The following is a 20,956-nucleotide window of genomic DNA, read 5'->3' as shown; positions in this document are numbered from 1 at the left end:
CTACCATCATCAACACAATATTGCCTTGAAAGTTCTACAACAGCTCTGGCAGCTAGGCTTGCATGTTCTGCAAACTCAGCCGCTGGTTGAGCAGCAGAGGTAGCATCCTTAAATTTCATGTTCCAATTCTGCCTGCCAATAGAAAAATTACCATTACAATCTCCAAGAAATGATTGCCCATGTTCCAACCTTTCATCCTTGAAACCTACGTGGCATGAACCACCATCATCAACACAATATTGCCTTGAAAGTTCTAAAATAGCTCTGGCAGCTAGGCTTGCATGTTCTGCAAACTCAGCCGTTGCTTGAGCAGCAGAGGTAGCATCCTCAAATTTCATGTTCCAATTATGCCTGCCAACAGAAAATTTACCATTACCATCTCCAGGAAATGATTGCCCGTGTTCCAACCTTTCATCCTTGAAACCTAAGTGGCATGAACCACCATCATCAACACAATATTGCCTTGAAAGTTCTACAACAGCTCTGGCAGCTAGGCTTGCATGTTCTGCAAACTCAGCCGCTGGTTGAGCAGCAGAGGTAGCATCCTTAAATTTCATGTTCCAATTCTGCCTGCCAATAGAAAAATTACCATTACCATCTCCAAGAAATGATTGTCCATGTTCCAACCTTTCATCCTTGAAACCTACGTGGCATGAACCACCATCATCAACACAATATTGCCTTGAAAGTTCTACAACAGCTCTGGCAGCTAGGCTTGCATGTTCTGCAAACTCAGCCGTTGCTTGAGCAGCAGAGGTAGCATCCTTAAATTTCATGTTCCAATTATGCCTGCCAACAAAAACTTTACCATTACCGTCTCTAAGAAATGATTGCCCGTGTTCCAACCTTTCATCCTTGAAACCTAAGTGGCATGAACCACCATCATCAACACAATATTGCCTTGAATGTTCTAAAACAGCTCTGGCAGCTAGGCTTGCATGTTCTGCAAACTCAACCGCTGCTTGAGAAGCAAAGGTAGCATCCTTAAATTTCATGTTCCAATTATGCCTGCCAACAGAAAAATTACCATTACCATCTCCAGGAAATGATTGCCCGTGTTCCAACCTTTCATCCTTGAAACCTAAGTGGCATGAACCACCATCATCAACACAATATTGCCTTGTAAGTTCTACAACAGCTCTGGCAGCTAGGCTTGCATGTTCTAAAAACTCCGCCACTGCTTGAGCAGCAGAGGGAGCATCCTTAAATTTCATGTTCCAATTATGCCTGCCAACAGAAAAATTACCATTACCATCTTCAGGAAAAGATTGCCCATGTTCCACCTTTCATCCTTGAAACCTACGTGGCATGAACCACCATCATCAACACAATATTACCTTGAAAGTTCTACAACAGCTCTGGCAGCTAGGCTTGCATGTTCAGCAAACTCAGCCGTTGTTTGAGTAGTAGAGGTAGCATCCTCAAATTTCTTGTTCCAATTATGCCTGCCAACAGAAAATTTACCATTACCATCTCCAGGAAATGATTGCCCGTGTTCCCACCTTTCATCCTTGAAACCTAAGTGGCATGAACCACCATCATCAACACAATATTGCCTTGAAAGTTTTACCACAGCTCTGGCAGCTAGGCTTGCATGTTCTGCAAACTCAGTCGCTGCTTGAGCAACAAAGGTAGAATCCTTAAATTTCATGTTCCAATTCTGCCTGCCAATAGAATAATTACCATTACCATCTCCAGGAAATGATTGCCCATGTTCCAACCTTTCATCCTTGAAACCTAAGTGGCATGAACTACCATCATCAACACAACATTGCCTTGAAAGTTCTACAACAGCTCTGGCAGCTAGGCTTGCATGTTCTGCAAACTCAGCCGCTGGTTGAGCAGCAGAGGTAGCATCCTTAAATTTCATGTTCCAATTATGCCTGCCAACAAAAACTTTACCATTACCATCTCCAGGAAATGATTGCCCGTGTTCCAACCTTTCTCATCCTTGAAACCTAAGTGGCATGAACCACCATCATCAACACAATATTGCCTTGAAAGTTCTACAGCAGCTCTGGCATCTAGGCTTGCATAATCTGCAAACTCAGTCGCAACTTGAGCAACAGTGGTAACATCCTTAAATTTCATGTTCCAATTCTGCCTGCCAACAGAAACATTACCATTACCATCTCCAGGAAATGATTGCCCGTGTTCCAACCTTTCATCCTTGAAACCTAAGTGGCATGAACAACCATCATCAACACAATATAGCCTTGAAAGTTCTAAAACAGCTCTGGTAGCTAGGCTTGCATGTTCTGCAAACTCAACCGCTGCTTGAGAAGCAAAGGTAGCAACCTTAAATTTCATGTTCCAATTATGCCTGCCAACAGAAAAATTACCATTACCATCTCCAGGAAATGATTGCCCGTGTTCCAACCTTTCATCCTTGAAACCTAAGTGGCATGAACCACCATCATCAACACAATATTGCCTTGAAAGTTCTACAACAGCTCTGGCAGCTAGGCTTGCATGTTCTGCAAACTCAGCCGTTGCTTGAGCAGCAGAGGTAGCATCCTTAAATTTCAGGTTCCAATTATGCCTCCCAACAGAAAAATTACCATTATCATCTTCAGGAAAAGATTGCCCATGTTCCACCTTTCATCCTTGAAACCTACGTGGCATGAATCACCTTCATCAACACAATATTACCTTGAAAGTACTACAACAGCTCTGGCAGCTAGGCTTGCATGTTCTGCAAACTCAGCCGTTGCTTGAGCAGCAGAGGTAGCATCCTCAAATTTCATGTTCCAATTATGCCTGCCAACAGAAAATTTACCATTACCATCTCCAGGAAATGATTGCCCGTGTTCCAAACTTTCATCCTTGAAACTTAAGTGGCATGAACCACCATCATCAACACAATATTGCCTTGAAAGTTCTACAACAGCTTTGGCAGCTAGGCTTGCATGTTCTGCAAACTCAGTCGCTACTTGAGCAACAAAGGTAGAATCCTTAAATTTCATGTTCCAATTCTGCCTGCCAATAGAAAAATTTACCATTACCATCTCCAAGAAATTATTGCCCATGTTCCAACCTTTCATCCTTGAAACCTACATGGCATGAACCACCATCATCAACACAATATTGCCTTGAAAGTTCTACAACAGCTCTGGCAGTTAGGCTTGCATGATCTGCAAACTCAGCCGTTGCTTGAGCAGCAGAGGTAGCATCCTTAAATTTCATGTTCCAATTATGCCTGCCAACAAAAACTTTACCATTACCATCTCCAGGAAATGATTGCCCGTGTTCCAACCTTTCATCCTTGAAACCTAAGTGGCATGAACCACCATCATCAACACAATATTTCCTTGAAAGTTCTAAAACGGCTCTGGCAGCTAGGCTTGCATGTTCTGCAAACTCAGCCGCTGCTTGAGCAGCAAAGGTAGCATCCTTAAATTTCATGTTCCAATTATGCCTGCCAACAGAAAAATTACCATTACCATCTCCAGGAAATGATTGCCCGTGTTCCAACCTTTCATCCTTGAAATCTAAGTGGCATGAACCACCATCATCAACACAATATTGCATTGAAAGTTCTACAACAATTCTGGCAGCTAGGCTTGCAAGTTCAGCAAACTCAGTCGCTACTTGAGCAGCAGAGGTAGCATCCTTAAATTTCATGTTCCAATTATGCCTGCCAACAGAAAAATTACTATTACCATCTCCAGGAAATGATTGCCCGTGTTCCAACCTTTCATCCTTGAAACCTAAGTGGCATGAACCACCATCATCAACACAATATTGCCTTGAAAGTTCTACAACAGCTCTGGCAGCTAGGCTTGCATGTTCTGCAAACTCAGCTGTTGCTTGAGCAGCAGAGGTAGCATCCTTAAATTTCAGGTTCCAATTATGCCTCCCAACAGAAAAATTACCATTATCATCTTCAGGAAAAGATTGCCCATGTTCCAACCTTTCATCCTTGAAACCTACATGGCATGAACCACCATCATCACCACAATATTGCCTTGAAAGTTCTACAACAGCTCTGGCAGTTAGGCTTGCATGATCTGCAAACTCAGCCGTTGCTTGAGCAGCAGAGGTAGCATCCTTAAATTTCATGTTCCAATTATGCCTGCCAACAAAAACTTTACCATTACCATTTCCAGGAAATGATTGCCCGTGTTCCAACCTTTCATCCTTGAAACCTAAGTGGCATGAACCACCATCATCAACACAATATTTCCTTGAAAGTTCTAAAACGGCTCTGGCAGTTAGGCTTGCATGTTCTGCAAACTCAGCCGCTGCTTGAGCAGCAAAGGTAGCATCCTTAAATTTCATGTTCCAATTATGCCTGCCAACAGAAAAATTACCATTACCATCTCCAGAAAATGATTGCCCGTGTTCCAACCTTTCATCCTTGAAACCTAAGTGGCATGAACCACCATCATCAACACAACATTGCCTTGAAAGTTCTAAAACAGCTCTGGTAGCTAGGCTTGCATGTTCTGCAAACTCAACCGCTGCTTGAGAAGCAAAGGTAGCAACCTTAAATTTCATGTTCCAATTATGCCTGCCAACAGAAAAATTACCATTACCATCTCCAGGAAATGATTGCCCGTGTTCCAACCTTTCATCCTTGAAACCTAAGTGGCATGAACCACCATCATCAACACAATATTGCCTTGAAAGTTCTACAACAGCTCTGGCAGCTAGGCTTGCATGTTCTTCATACTCAGCCGTTGCTTGAGTAGCAGAGGTAGCATCCTTAAATTTCAGGTTCCAATTATGCCTCCCAACAGAAAAATTACCATTATCATCTTCAGGAAAAGATTGCCCATGTTCCACCTTTCATCCTTGAAACCTACGTGGCATGAATCACCATCATCAACACAATATTACCTTGAAAGTACTACAACAGCTCTGGCAGCTAGGCTTGCATGTTCTGCAAACTCAGCCGTTGCTTGAGCAGCAGAGGTAGCATCCTCAAATTTCATGTTCCAATTATGCCTGCCAACAGAAAATTTACCATTACCATCTCTAGGAAATGATTGCCCGTGTTCCAAACTTTCATCCTTGAAACTTAGGTGGCATGAACCACCATCATCAACACAATATTGCCTTGAAAGTTCTACAACAGCTTTGGCAGCTAGGCTTGCATGTTCTGCAAACTCAGTCGCTACTTGAGCAACAAAGGTAGAATCCTTAAATTTCATGTTCCAATTCAGCCTGCCAATAGAAAAATTTACCATTACCATCTCCAAGAAATTATTGCCCATGTTCCAACCTTTCATCCTTGAAACCTACATGGCATGAACCACCATCATCAACGCAATATTGCCTTGAAAGTTCTACAACAGCTCTGGCAGTTAGGCTTGCATGATCTGCAAACTCAGCCGTTGCTTGAGCAGCAGAGGTAGCATCCTTAAATTTCATGTTCCAATTATGCCTGCCAACAAAAACTTTACCATTACCATCTCCAGGAAATGATTGCCCGTGTTCCAACCTTTCATCCTTGAAACCTAAGTGGCATGAACCACCATCATCAACACAATATTTCCTTGAAAGTTCTAAAACGGCTCTGGCAGCTAGGCTTGCATGTTCTGCAAACTCAGCCACTGCTTGAGCAGCAAAGGTAGCATCCTTAAATTTCATGTTCCAATTATGCCTGCCAACAGAAAAATTACCATTACCATCTCCAGGAAATGATTGCCCGTGTTCCAACCTTTCATCCTTGAAATCTAAGTGGCATGAACCACCATCATCAACACAATATTGCATTGAAAGTTCTACAACAACTCTGGCAGCTAGGCTTGCAAGTTCAGCAAACTCAGTCCCTACTTGAGCAGCAGAGGTAGCATCCTTAAATTTCATGTTCCAATTATGCCTGCCAACAGAAAAATTACCATTACCATCTCCAGGAAATGATTGCCCGTGTTCCAACCTTTCATCCTTGAAACCTAAGTGGCATGAACCACCATGATCAACACAATATTGCCTTGAAAGTTCTACAACAACTTTGGCAGCTAGGCTTGCAAGTTCAGCAAACTCAGTCGCTACTTGAGCAACAGAGGTAGCATCCTTAAATTTCATGTTCCAATTATGCCTGCCAACAGAAAAATTACCATTACCATCTCCTGGAAAATATTGCTCGTGTTCCAACCTTTCATCCTTGAAAACTAAGTGGCATGAACCACCATCATCAAAACAATATTGCATTGAAAGTTCTACAACAGCTCTGGCATCTAGGATTGCATGTTCTGCAAACTCAGGCGCTGCTTGAGCAGCAGAGGTAGCATCCTTAAATTTCATGTTCCAATTATGCCTACCAACAGAAAAATTACCATTAACATCTCCAGGAAATGATTACCCATGTTCCAACCTCTCATCCTTGAAACCTAAGTGGCATGAACCACCATCATCAACACAATATTGCCTTGAAAGTTCTACAGCAGCTCTGGCATCTAGGCTTGCATAATCTGCAAACTCAGTCGCAACTTGAGCAACAGTGGTAAGATCCTTAAATTTCATGTTCCAATTCTGCCTGCCAACAGAAACATTACCATTACCATCTCCAGGAAATAATTGCCCGCGTTCCAACCTTTCATCCTTGAAACCTAAGTGGCATGAACCACCATCATCAATACAATATTGCCTTGAAAGTTCTACAATAGCTCTGGCAGCTAGGCTTGCATGTTCTGCAAACTCAGCCGCTGCTTGAGCAGCAGAGGTAGCATCCTTATATTTCATATTCCAATTATGCCTGCTAACAGAAAAATTACCAATACCATCTCCAGGAAAAGATTGCCCATATTCCAAACTTTCATCCTTGAAACCTAAGTGGCATGAACCACCATCATCAACACAATATTTCCTTGAAAGTTCTACAACAGCTCTGGCATCTAGGATTGCATGTTCTGCAAACTCAGCCGTTGCTTGAGCAACAGAGGTAGCATCCTTAAATTTCATGTTCCAATTATACCTAACAACAGAAAAATTACCATTACCATCTCCAGAAAATGATTGCCCGTGTTCCAACCTTTCATCCTTGAAACCTAAGTGGCATGAACCACCATCATCAACACAATATTGCCTTGAAAGTTCTACAACAGCTCTAGCAGCTAGGCTTGCATGTTCTGCAAACTCAGCCGTTGCTTGAGCAGCAGAGGTAGCATCCTTAAATTTCATGTTTCAATTATGCCTGCCAACATAAAATTTACCATTACCATCTCCAGGAAATGATTTCCCGTGTTCCAACCTTTCATCCTTGAAACCTAAGTGGCATGAACCACCATCATCAACACAATATTGCCTTGAAAGTTCTACAATAGCTCTGGAAGCTAGGCTTGCAAGTTCTGCAAACTCAGATGCTGCTTGAGCAGCAGAGGTAGCATCCTTAAATTTCATGTTCCAATTATGCCTGCAAACAGAAAAATTACCATTACCATCTTCAGGAAAAGATTGCCCATGTTCCACCTTTCATCCTTGAAACCTAAAATGCATGAACCACCATTATCAACACAATATAGCCTTGAAAGTTCTACAACAGCTCTGGCATCTAGGCTTGCATGTTCTGCAAACTCAGCCGTTGCTTGAGTAGCAGAGGTAGCATCCTTAAATTTCATGTTCCAATTATGCCTGCCAACAGAAAAATTACCATTACCATCTCCAGGAAATGATTGCCCATGTTTCAACCTTTCATCCTTGAAACCTAAGTGGCATGAACCACCATAATCAACACAATATTGCTTTGAAAGTTCTACAACAACTCTGGCAGCTAGGCTTGCAAGTTCAGCAAACTCAGTCGCTACTTGAGCAACAGAGGTAGCATCCTTAAATTTCGTGTTCCAATTAAGCCTGCCAACAGAAAAATTACCATTACCATCTCCTGGAAAATATTGCTCGTGTTCCAACCTTTCATCCTTGAAACCTAAGTGGCATGAACCACCATCATCAACACAATATTGCCTTGAAAGTTCTACAACAGCTCTGGCATCTAGGATTGCATGTTCTGCAAACTCAGGCGCTGCTTGAGCAGCAGAGGTAGCATCCTCAAATTTCATGTTCCAATTATGCGTGCCAACAGAAAATTTACCTTTACCATCTCCAAGAAAATGATTGCCCGTGTTCCAACCTTTCATCCTTGAAACCTAAGTGGCATGAACCACCATCATCAACATAATATTGCCTTGAAAGTTCTACAACAGCTCTGGCAGCTAGGCTTGCATGTTCTGCAAACTCGGTCGCTGCTTGAGCAACAAAGGTAGAATCCTTAAATTTCATGTTCCAATTCTGCCTGCCAATAGAATAATTACCATTACCATCTCCAAGAAGTGATTGCCCATGTTCCAACCTTTCATCCTTGAAACATAAGTGGCATGAACTACCATCATCAACACAATATTGCCTTGAAAGTTCTACAACAGCTCTGGCAACTGGGCTTGCATGTTCTGCAAACTCAGCCGCTGGTTGAGCAGCAGTGGTAGCATCCTTAAATTTCATGTTCCAATTCTGCCTGCCAATAGAAAAATTACCATTACCATCTCCAGGAAATGATTGCCCATGTTCCAACCTTTCATCCTTGAAACCTACGTGGCATAAACCACCATCATCAACACAATATTGCCTTGAAAGTTTTACAACAGCTCTGGCAGCTAGGCTTGCATGTTCTGCAAACTTAGCCGCTGCTTGAGCAGCAAAGGTAGCATCCTTAAATTTCATGTTCTAATTATGCCTGCCAACAGAAAAATTACCATTACCATCTCTAGGAAATGATTGCCCGTGTTCCAACCTTTCATCCTTGAATCCTAAGTGGCATGAACCACCATCATCAACACAATATTGCCTTGAAAGTTCTACAACAACTCTGGCAGCTAGGCTTGCAAGTTCAGCAAACTCAGTCGCTACTTGAGCAACAGAGGTAGCATCCTTAAATTTCATGTTCCAATTATGCCTGCCAACAGAAAAATTACCATTACCATCTCCAGGAAATGATTGCCCGTGTTCCAACCTTTCATCCTTGAAACCTAAGTGGCATGAACCACCATCATCAACACAATATTGCCTTGAAAGTTCTACAACAACTCTGGCAGCTAGGCTTGCAGGTTCAGCAAACTCAGTCGCTACTTGAGCAACAGAGGTAGCAACCTTAAATTTCATGTTCCAATTATGCCTGCCAACAGAAAAATTACCATTACTATCTCCTGGAAAATATTGCTCGTGTTCCAACCTTTCATCCTTGAAACCTAAGTGGCATGAACCACCATCATCAACACAATATTGCCTTGAAAGTTCTACAACAGCTCTGGCATCTAGGATTGCATGTTCTGCAAACTCAGGCGCTGCTTGAGCAGCAGAGGTAGCATCCTTAAATTTCATGTTCCAATTATGCCTACCAACAGAAAAATTACCATTACCATCTCCAGGAAATGATTACCCATGTTCCAACCTTTCATCCTTGAAACCTAAGTGGCATGAACCACCATCATCAACACAAAATTGCCTTGAAAGTTCTACAGCAGCTCTGGCATCTAGGCTTGAATAATCTGCAAACTCAGTCGCAACTTGAGCAACAGTGGTAACATCCTTAAATTTCATGTTCCAATTCTGCCTGCCAACAGAAACATTACCATTACCATCTCTAGGAAATGATTGCCCGTGTTCCAGCCTTTCATCCTTGAAACCTAAGTGGCATGAACCACCATCATCAACACAATATTGCCTTGAAAGTTCTACAATAGCTCTGGCAGCTAGGCTTGCATGTTCTGCAAACCCAGTCGCTGCTTGAGCAGCAGAGGTAGCATCCTTATATTTCATATTCCAATTATGCCTGCTAACAGAAAAATTACCATTACCATCTCCAGGAAAAGATTGCCCATGTTCCAAACTTTCATCCTTGAAACCTAAGTGGCATGAACCACCATCATCAACACAATATTGCCTTTAAATTTCTACAACATCTCTGGCATCTAGGATTGCATGTTCTGCAAACTCAGCCGTTGCTTGAGCAGCAGAGGTAGCATCCTTAAATTTCATGTTCCAATTATGCCTAACAACAGAAAAATTACCATTACCATCTCCAGGAAATGATTGCCCGTGTTCCAACCTTTTATCCTTGAAACCTAAGTGGCATGAACCACCATCATCAACACAATATTACCTTGAAAGTTCTACAACAGCTCTGGCAGCTAGGCTTGCATATTCTGCAAACTCAGCCGTTGCTTGAGCAGCAGAGGTAGCATCCTTAAATTTCATGTTCCAATTATGCCTGCCAACATAAAATTTACCATTACCTTCTCCAGGAAATGATTTCCCGTGTTCCAACCATTCATCCTTGAAACCTAAGTGGCATGAACCACCATCATCAACACAATATTGCCTTAAAAGTTCTACAATAGCTCTGGAAGCTAGGCTTGCAAGTTCTGCAAACTCAGATGCTGCTTGAGCAGCAGATGTAGCATCCTTAAATTTCATGTTCCAATTAAGCCTGCAAACAGAAAAATTACCATTACCATCTTCAGGAAAAGATTGCCCATGTTCCACCTTTCATCCTTGAAACCTAAAATGCATGAACCACCATTATCAACACAATATAGCCTTGAAAGGTCTACAACAACTCTGGCATCTAGGCTTGCATGTTCTGCAAACTCAGCCGTTGCTTGAGCAGCAGAGGTAGCATCCTTAAATTTCATGTTCCAATTATGCCTGCCAACAAAAAATTTACCATCACAATCTCCAGGAAATGATTTCCCGTGTTCCAACCTTTCATCCTTGAAACCTAAGTGGCATGAACCGCCATCATCAACATAATATTGCCTTGAAAGTTCTACAACATCTCTGGCATCTAGGCTTGCATGTTCTGCAAACTCAGGCGCTGCTTGAGCAACAAAGGTAGCATCCTTAAATTTCATGTTCCAATTAGGCCAACCAACAGAAAAATTACCATTACCATCTCCAGGAAATGATTGCCCGTGTTCCGACCTCTCATCCTTGAAACCTAAGTGGCATGAACCACCATCATCAACACAATATTGCCTTGAAAGTTAAAAAATAGCTCTGGCAGCTAGGCTTTCATGTTCTGCAAACTCAGCCGCTGCTTGAGCAGCAGAGGTAGAAAATTACCATTACCATCTCCAAGAAATGATTGCCCATGTTCAAACCTTTCATCCTTGAAACCTAAGTGGCATGAACCACCATCATCAACACAATATTGCCTTGAAAGTTCTACAACAGCTCTGGCAGCTAGGCTTGCATGTTCTGTAAACTCAGCCGCTGCTTGAGCAGCAAAGGTAGCATCCTTAAATTTCATGTTCCAATTATGCCTGCCAACAGAACAATTACCATTACCATCTCCAGGAAAAGATTGCCTATGTTCCAACCTTTCATCCTTGAAACCTAAGTGGCATGAACCACCATCATCAACATAATATTTCCTTGAAAGATCTAAAACAGCTCTGGCAGCTAGGCTTGCATGTTCTGCAAACTCAGCCGCTGCTTGAGCAGCAGAGGTAGCATCCTTAAATTTCATGTTCCAATTATGCCTGCCAACAGAAAAATTACCATTGCCATCTCCAGGAAATGATTGCCCGTGTTCCAACCTTTCATCCTTGAAACCTAAGTTGCATGAACCACCATTATCAACACAATATTTCCTTGAAAGTTCTACAACAGCTCTGGTAGCTAGGCTTGCATGTTCTGCAAACTCAGTTACTGCTTGAGCAGCATAGGTAGCATCCTTAAATTTCATGTTCCAATTCTGCCTGCCAACAGAAAAATTACCATTATCATCTCCAGGAAAAGATTGCCCATGTTCCAACCTTTCATCCTTGAAACCTAAGTGGCATGAACCACCATCATCAACACAATAATGCCTTGAAAGTTCTATAACAGCTCTGGCAGCTAGGCTTGCATGTTCTGCAATCTCAGCCGCTGCTTGAGCAGCAGAGGTAGAATCCTTAAATTTCATGTTCTAATTTTGCCTGCCAACATAAAAATTACAATTACCATCTCCACGAAAAGATTACCATGTTCCAACCTTTCATCCTTGAAACCTAAGTGGCATGAACCACGAGTATCAACACAATATTGCCTTGAAAGTTCTCCAACAGCTCTGGCAGCTAGGCTTGCATATTCTCCAAACTCAGCCGCTGCTTCAGCAGCAGAGGTAGCATCCTTAAATTTCATGTTCCAATATTGCTTGCCAATAGAAAAATTATCATTACCATCTCAAGGAAATGATTGCCCATGTTCCAACCTTTCATCCTTGAAAACTAAGTGGCATGAACCACTATCATCAACACAATATTGCCTTGAAAGTTCTACAACAGCTCTGGAAGCTAGGCTTGCATGTTCTGCAAACTCAGCCGCTGCTTGAGCAGCAGAGGTAGCATCCTTAAATTTCATGTTCCAATTCTGCCTGCCAAAAGAAAAATTACCATCTCCAGGAAATGATTGCAACATGTTCCAACCTTTCATCCTTCAAACCTAAGTGGCATGAACTACAATCATTAACACAATATTGCCTTGAAAGTTCTACAATAGCTTTGGCAACTAGGCTTGGATGTTCTGCTAACTCAGCCACTGCTTGAGCAGCAGAGGTTGCATCCTTAAATTTCATGTTCCAATTATGCCTGCCAACAGAAACATTACCATCACCATCTCCAGGAAATGATTGCCCATGTTCCAACCTTTCATCAGTCAAACCTAAGTGGCATGAACCACCATCATCAACACAAAAATTGCGTTGAAAGTTCTACAGCAGCTCTGGAAGCTAGGCTTGCATGTTCTGCAAACTCAGCCGCTGCTTGAGCAGCAGAGGTAGCATCCTTAAATTTCATGTTCAATTCTACCTGCCAATAGAAAAATTACCATCTCCAGAAAATGATTGCCCATATTCCAACCTTTCATCCTTGAAACCTAAGTGGCATAATACACCATCATCAACACAATATTTCCTTGAAAGTTCAATAACAGCTCTGGCAGCTAGACTTGCATGTTCTGCAAACTCAGTCGCTACTTGAGCAACAGAGGTAGCATCCTTAAATTTCATGTTCCAATTCTGCCTGTCAATAGAAAAATTACCATTACCATCTCCAAGAAATGATTGCCCATGTTCCAACCTTTCATCCTTGAAATCTAAGTGGCATGAACCACAATCATCAACACAATATTGCCTTGAAAGTTCTACAACAGCTCTGGCAGCTAGGCTTGCATGTTCTGCAAACTCAGCCGCTGCTTGAGCAGCAGAGGTAGCATCCTTAAATTTCATGTTCCTATTCTGCCTGCCAACAGAAAAATTACCATCTCCAGGAAATGATTGCCCATATTCCAACCTTTCATCCTTGAAATCTAAGTGGCATGATCCACCATCATCAACATAATATTGCCTTGAAAGTTCTACAACAGCTCTGGTAGCTAGGCTTGCATGTTCTGCAAACCCAGCCGCTGCTTGAGCAGCAGAGGTAGCATCCTTAAATTTCATGTTCCAATTCTGCCTGCCAACAGAAAAATTACCATCTCCAGGAAATGATTTCCCATGTTCCAACCTTTCATCCTAGAAACCTAAGTGGCATGAACCTTCATTATCAACACAATATTTCCTTGAAAGTTCTACAACAACTCTGGCAGCTAGTCTTGCATGTTCTGATAACTCAGTCGCTACTTGAGCAACAGAGGTAGCATCCTTAAATTTCATGTTCCAATTCTGCCTGCCAATAGAAAAATTACCATTACCATCTCCAAGAAATGATTGCCCATGTTCCAACCTTTCATCCTTGAAACCTAAGTGGCATGAACCACCATCATCAACACAATATTGTGTTGAAAGTTTTGCAGCAGCTCTGGAAGCTAGGCTTGCATGTTCTGCAAACTCAGCCGCTGCTTGAGCAGCAGAGGTAGCATCCTTAAATTTCATGTTCCAATTCTGCCTGCCAATGGAAAAATTACCATCTCCAGAAAATGATTGCCCATATTCCAACCTTTCATCCTTGAAACCTAAGTGGCATGATACACCATCATCAACACAATATTTCCTCGAAAGTTCAACAACAGCTCTGGCAACTAGACTTGCATGTTCTGCAAACTCAGTCGCTACTTGAGAAACAGAGGTAGCATCCTTAAATTTCATGTTCCAATTCTGCCTGCCAACAGAAAAATTACCATCTCCAGGAAATGATTTCCCATGTTCCAACCTTTCATCCTAGAAACCTAAGTGGCATGAACCTTCATTATCAACACAATATTTCCTTGAAAGTTCTACAACAGCTCTGGCAGCTAGGCTTGCATGTTCTGCAAACTCAGCCACTGCTTGAGCAGCAGAGGTAGCATCCTTAAATTTCATGTTCCAATTCTGCCTGCCAACAGAAATATTATCATCTCCAGGAAATGATTGCCCATGTTCCAACCTTTCATCCTTCAAACCTAAGTGGCATGAACCACAATCATTAACACAATATTGCCTTGAAAGTTCTACAACAGCTTTGGCAGCTAGGCTTGGATATTCTGCTAACTCAGCCGCTGCTTGAGCTGCAGAGGTTGCATCCTTAAATTTCATGTTCCAATTATGCCTGCCAACAGAAACATTACCATCACCATCTCCAGGAAATGTTTGCCCATGTTCCAACCTTTCATCCTAGAAACCTAAGTGGCATGAACCTTCATTATCAACATAATATTTCCTTGAAAGTTCTACAACAGCTCTGGCAGCTAGGCTTGCAAAATCATGCAAACTCAGCCGCTGCTTGAGCAGCAGAGGTAGCATCCTTAAATTACATGTTCCAATTCTGCCTGCCAACAGAAAAATTACCATCTCCAGGAAATGATTTCCGATGTTCCAACCATTCATCCTAGAAACCTAAGTGGCATGAACCTTCATTATCAACACAATATTTCCTTGAAAGTTCTACAACAGCTATGGCAGCTAGGCTTGCATGTTCTGCAAACTGAGTCTCTGCTTGAGCAGCAGAGGTAGCATCCTTAAATTTCATGTTCCAATTCTGCCTGCCAACAGAAAAATTACCATCTCCAGGAAATGATTTCCTATGTTCCAACCTTTCATCCTAGAAACCTAAGTGGCATGAACCTTCATTATCAACACAATATTTCCATGAAAGTTCTACAACAACTCTAGCAGCTAGTCTTGCATGTTCTGCAAACTCAGTCGCAACTTGAGCAACAGAGGTAGCATCCTTAAATTTCATGTTCCAATTCTGCCTACCAATAGAAAAATTACCATTACCATCTCCAAGAAATGATTGCCCATGTTCCAACCTTTCATCCTTGAAACCTAAGTGGCATGAACCACCATCATCAACACAATATTGCGTTGAAAGTTCTGACGCAGCTCTGGAAGCTAGGCTTGCATGTTCTGCAAACTCAGCCGCTGCTTGAGCAGCAGAGGTAGCATCCTTAAATTTCATGTTCCAATTCTGCCTGCCAATGGAAAAATTACCATCTCCAGAAAATGATTGCCCATATTCCAACCTTTCATCCTTGAAACCTAAGTGGCATGATACACCATCATCAACACAATATTTCCTTGAAAGTTCAACAACAGCTCTGGCAACTAGACTTGCATATTCTGCAAACTCAGTCGCTACTTGAGAAACAGAGGTAGCATCCTTAAATTTCATGTTCCAATTCTGCCTGCCAACAGAAAAATTACCATCTCCAGGAAATGATTTCCCATGTTCCAACCTTTCATCCTAGAAACCTAAGTGGCATGAACCTTCATTATCAACACAATATTTCCTTGAAAGTACTACAACAGCTCTGGCAGCTAGGCTTGCATGTTCTGCAAACTCAGCCACTGCTTGAGCAGCAGAGGTAGCATCCTTAAATTTCATGTTCCAATTCTGCCTGCCAACAGAAAAATTACCATCTCCAGGAAATGATTGCCCATGTTCCAACCTTTCATCCTTCAAACCTACGTGGCATGAACCACAATCATTAACACAATATTACCTTGAAAGTTCTACAATAGCTTTGGCAGCTAGGCTTGGATGTTCTGCTAACTCAGCCGCTGCTTGAGCAGCAGAGGTTGCATCCTTAAATTTCATGTTCCAATTATGCCTGCCAACAGAAACATTACCATCACCATCTCAAGGAAATGATTTCCCATGTTCCAACCTTTCATCCTTCAAACCTAAGTGGCATGAACCACCATCATCAACACAAAAATTGCGTTGAAAGTTCTACAGTAGCTCTGGAAGCTAGGCTTGCATGTTCTGCAAACTCAGCCGCTGCTTGAGCAGCAGAGGTAGCATCCTTAAATTTCATGTTCCAATTCTTCCTGCCAATAGAAAAATTACCATCTCCAGGAAATGATTGCCCATGTTCCAACTTTTCATCCTTGATACCTAAGTGGCATGAACTACCATCATCAACACAATATTGTCTTGAATGTTCTACAACAGCTCTGGCAGCTATGCTTGCATGTTCTGCAAACTCAGCCGCTGTTTGAGCAGCAGAGGTAGCATCCTTAAGTTTCATGTTCGAATTATCCCTGCCAAAAGAAAAATTACCATTACCATCTCCAGGAAATGATTGCCCATGTTCCAACCTTTCATCCTTGAAACCTAAGTGGCATGAACCACCATCATCAACACAATATTGTCTTGAAAGTTCTACAACAGCTCTGGCAACTAGGCTTGCATGTTCTGCAAACTCAGCCGCTGCTTGAGCAGCAGAGGTAGTATCCTTAAATTTCATGTTCCAATTATGCCTGCCAATAGAAAAATTACCATTCCCATCTCCAGGAAATGATTGCCCATGTTCCAACCTTTAATCCTTGAAACCAAAGTGGCATGAACCACCATCATCAACACAATATTGCCTTGAAAGTTCTACAACAGCTCTGGAAGCTAGGCTTGCATGTTCTGCAAACTCAGCCGCTGCTTGAGCAGCAGAGGTAATTTCATATTCCAATTCAGCCTTCCAACAGAAAAATTACCTTTACCATCTTAAGGAAATTATTGCCCATGTTACAACCTTTCATCTTTTAAACCTAAGTGGCATGAACCACCATCATCAACACAATATTGCCTTGAAAGTTTTACAACAGCTCGGGCAGCTATGCTTGCATGTTCTTCAAACTCAGCCGTTGCTTGAGCAGCAGAGGTAGCATCCTTAAATTTCATGTTCCAATTCTTCCTGCCAATAGAAAAATTACCATTACCATCTCAAGGAAATGATTGCCCATGTTCCAACCTTTCATCCTTGAAAACTAAGTGGCATGAACCACCATCATCAACACAATATTGCCTTGAAAGTTCTACAACAGCTCTGGCAACTAGGGTTGCATGTTCTACAGAGTCAGCCGCTGCCTGAGAAGCATAGGTAGCATCTTTAAATTTCATGTTCAATTCTACCAGCCAATAGGAAATTAACCATCTCCAGGAAATGATTAGCCATGTTCAAACCTTTTATACTTGAAACCAAAGTGGCATGAACCACCATCATCAACACAATACTGCCTTGAAAGTCCGACAACAGCTCTGGCAGCTAGGCTTGCATGTTCTGCAAACTCAGCCGTTGCTTGAGCAGCAGAGGTAGCATCCTTAAATTTCATGTTCCAATTCTACCTGCCAACAGAAAAATTACCATTACCATCTCTAGGAAATGATTGCCCATGTTCCAACCTTTTATCCTTGAAACCTAAGTGGCATGAACCACCATCATCAACACAATATTTCCTTGAAAGTTCTACAATAACTCTGGCAGCTAGGCTTGCATGTTCTGCAAACTCAGCCGCTGCTTGGGCAGCAAATGTAGCATTCTTAAATTTCATGTTCCAATTCTGCCAGCCAATAGAAAATTTACCATCTCCAGGAAATGATTGCCCATATTCCAACCTTTCATCCTTGAAACCTAAGTGGCATGATACACCATCATCAACACAATATTTCCTTGAAAGTTCAACAACAGCTCTGGCAACTAGACTTGCATATTCTGCAAACTCAGTCGCTACTTGAGAAACAGAGGTAGCATCCTTAAATTTCATGTTCCAATTCTGCCTGCCAACAGAAAAATTACCATCTCCAGGAAATGATTTCCCATGTTCCAACCTTTCATCCTAGAAACCTAAGTGGCATGAACCTTCATTATCAACACAATATTTCCTTGAAAGTACTACAACAGCTCTGGCAGCTAGGCTTGCATGTTCTGCAAACTCAGCCACTGCTTGAGCAGCAGAGGTAGCATCCTTAAATTTCATGTTCCAATTCTGCCTGCCAACAGAAAAATTACCATCTCCAGGAAATGATTGCCCATGTTCCAACCTTTCATCCTTCAAACCTAAGTGGCATGAACCACAATCATTAACACAATATTACCTTGAAAGTTCTACAATAGCTTTGGCAGCTAGGCTTGGATGTTCTGCTAACTCAGCCGCTGCTTGAGCAGCAGAGGTTGCATCCTTAAATTTCATGTTCCAATTATGCCTGCCAACAGAAACATTACCATCACCATCTCAAGGAAATGATTTCCCATGTTCCAACCTTTCATCCTTCAAACCTAAGTGGCATGAACCACCATCATCAACACAAAAATTGCGTTGAAAGTTCTACAGTAGCTCTGGAAGCTAGGCTTGCATGTTCTGCAAACTCAGCCGCTGCTTGAGCAGCAGAGGTAGCATCCTTAAATTTCATGTTCCAATTCTTCCTGCCAATAGAAAAATTACCATCTCCAGGAAATGATTGCCCATGTTCCAACTTTTCATCCTTGATACCTAAGTGGCATGAACTACCATCATCAACACAATATTGTCTTGAATGTTCTACAACAGCTCTGGCAGCTATGCTTGCATGTTCTGCAAACTCAGCCGCTGTTTGAGCAGCAGAGGTAGCATCCTTAAGTTTCATGTTCAAATTATCCCTGCCAAAAGAAAAATTACCATTACCATCTCCAGGAAATGATTGCCCATGTTCCAACCTTTCATCCTTGAAACCTAAGTGGCATGAACCACCATCATCAACACAATATTGTCTTGAAAGTTCTACAACAGCTCTGGCAACTAGGCTTGCATGTTCTGCAAACTCAGCCGCTGCTTGAGCAGCAGAGGTAGTATCCTTAAATTTCATGTTCCAATTATGCCTGCCAATAGAAAAATTACCATTCCCATCTCCAGGAAATGATTGCCCATGTTCCAACCTTTAATCCTTGAAACCAAAGTGGCATGAACCACCATCATCAACACAATATTGCCTTGAAAGTTCTACAACAGCTCTGGAAGCTAGGCTTGCATGTTCTGCAAACTCAGCCGCTGCTTGAGCAGCAGAGGTAATTTCATATTCCAATTCAGCCTTCCAACAGAAAAATTACCTTTACCATCTTAAGGAAATTATTGCCCATGTTACAACCTTTCATCTTTTAAACCTAAGTGGCATGAACCACCATCATCAACACAATATTGCCTTGAAAGTTTTACAACAGCTCGGGCAGCTATGCTTGCATGTTCTTCAAACTCAGCCGTTGCTTGAGCAGCAGAGGTAGCATCCTTAAATTTCATGTTCCAATTCTTCCTGCCAATAGAAAAATTACCATTACCATCTCAAGGAAATGATTGCCCATGTTCCAACCTTTCATCCTTGAAAACTAAGTGGCATGAACCACCATCATCAACACAATATTGCCTTGAAAGTTCTACAACAGCTCTGGCAACTAGGGTTGCATGTTCTACAGAGTCAGCCGCTGCCTGAGAAGCATAGGTAGCATCTTTAAATTTCATGTTCAATTCTACCAGCCAATAGGAAATTAACCATCTCCAGGAAATGATTAGCCATGTTCAAACCTTTTATACTTGAAACCAAAGTGGCATGAACCACCATCATCAACACAATACTGCCTTGAAAGTCCGACAACAGCTCTGGCAGCTAGGCTTGCATGTTCTGCAAACTCAGCCGTTGCTTGAGCAGCAGAGGTAGCATCCTTAAATTTCATGTTCCAATTCTACCTGCCAACAGAAAAATTACCATTACCATCTCTAGGAAATGATTGCCCATGTTCCAACCTTTTATCCTTGAAACCTAAGTGGCATGAACCACCATCATCAACACAATATTTCCTTGAAAGTTCTACAATAACTCTGGCAGCTAGGCTTGCATGTTCTGCAAACTCAGCCGCTGCTTGGGCAGCAAATGTAGCATTCTTAAATTTCATGTTCCAATTCTGCCAGCCAATAGAAAATTTACCATCTCCAGGAAATGATTACCCATGTTCCAACCTTTTATCCTTGAAACCTAAGTGGCATGAACCACCATTATCAACACAATATTGCCTTGAAAGTTGAACATCAGCTCTGGCATCTAGGCTTGCATGTTCTGCAAACTTAGCCGCTGCTTAAGTTGCAGAGGTAGCATCCTTAAATTTCATGTTCCAATTCTACCTGCCAACAGAAGAATTACCATTACCATCTCCAGGAAATGATTGCCCATGTTCCAACCTTTCATCCTTGAAACCTAAGTGGCATGAACCACCATCATCAACACAATATTGCCTTGAAAGTTCTACAACAGCTCTGGCAGCTAGGCTTGCATGTTCTGCAAACTTAGTCGCTGCTTGAGCAGCAGAGGCAGCATCCTTAAATTTCATGTTCCAATTATGCCTGCCAACAGTAAAATTACCATCTCCAGGAAATGATTGCCCATGTTCCAACCTTTCATCCTTCAAACCTAAATGGCATCAAGCACGATCATTAACACACTATTGCCTTGAAAGTTCTACAACAGCCCTGGCAGCTAGGCATGCATGTTCTACAAACTCTGCTGTTGCTTGAGCAGCAGAGGTAGCATCCTTAAATTTTATGTTCTAATTCTACCTGCCAACAGAAAAATTACCATTCCCATCTCCAGTAAATGATTGCCCAGGTTCCAACCTTTAATCCTTGAAACCAAAGTGGCATGAACCACCATCATCAACACAATATTGCCTTGAAAGTTCTACAACAGCTCCGGCAGCTAGGGTTGCAAGTTCTGCATAATCAGCCGCTACTTGAGAAGCAGAGGTAGCATCATTAAATTTC

Source organism: Nicotiana tomentosiformis, unplaced genomic scaffold (assembly GCF_000390325.3).
Source record: "Nicotiana tomentosiformis unplaced genomic scaffold, ASM39032v3 Un00011, whole genome shotgun sequence".
In the NCBI taxonomy this organism is placed as follows: Eukaryota; Viridiplantae; Streptophyta; class Magnoliopsida; order Solanales; family Solanaceae; genus Nicotiana; species Nicotiana tomentosiformis.
This window is presented reverse-complemented; position numbering follows the sequence as displayed.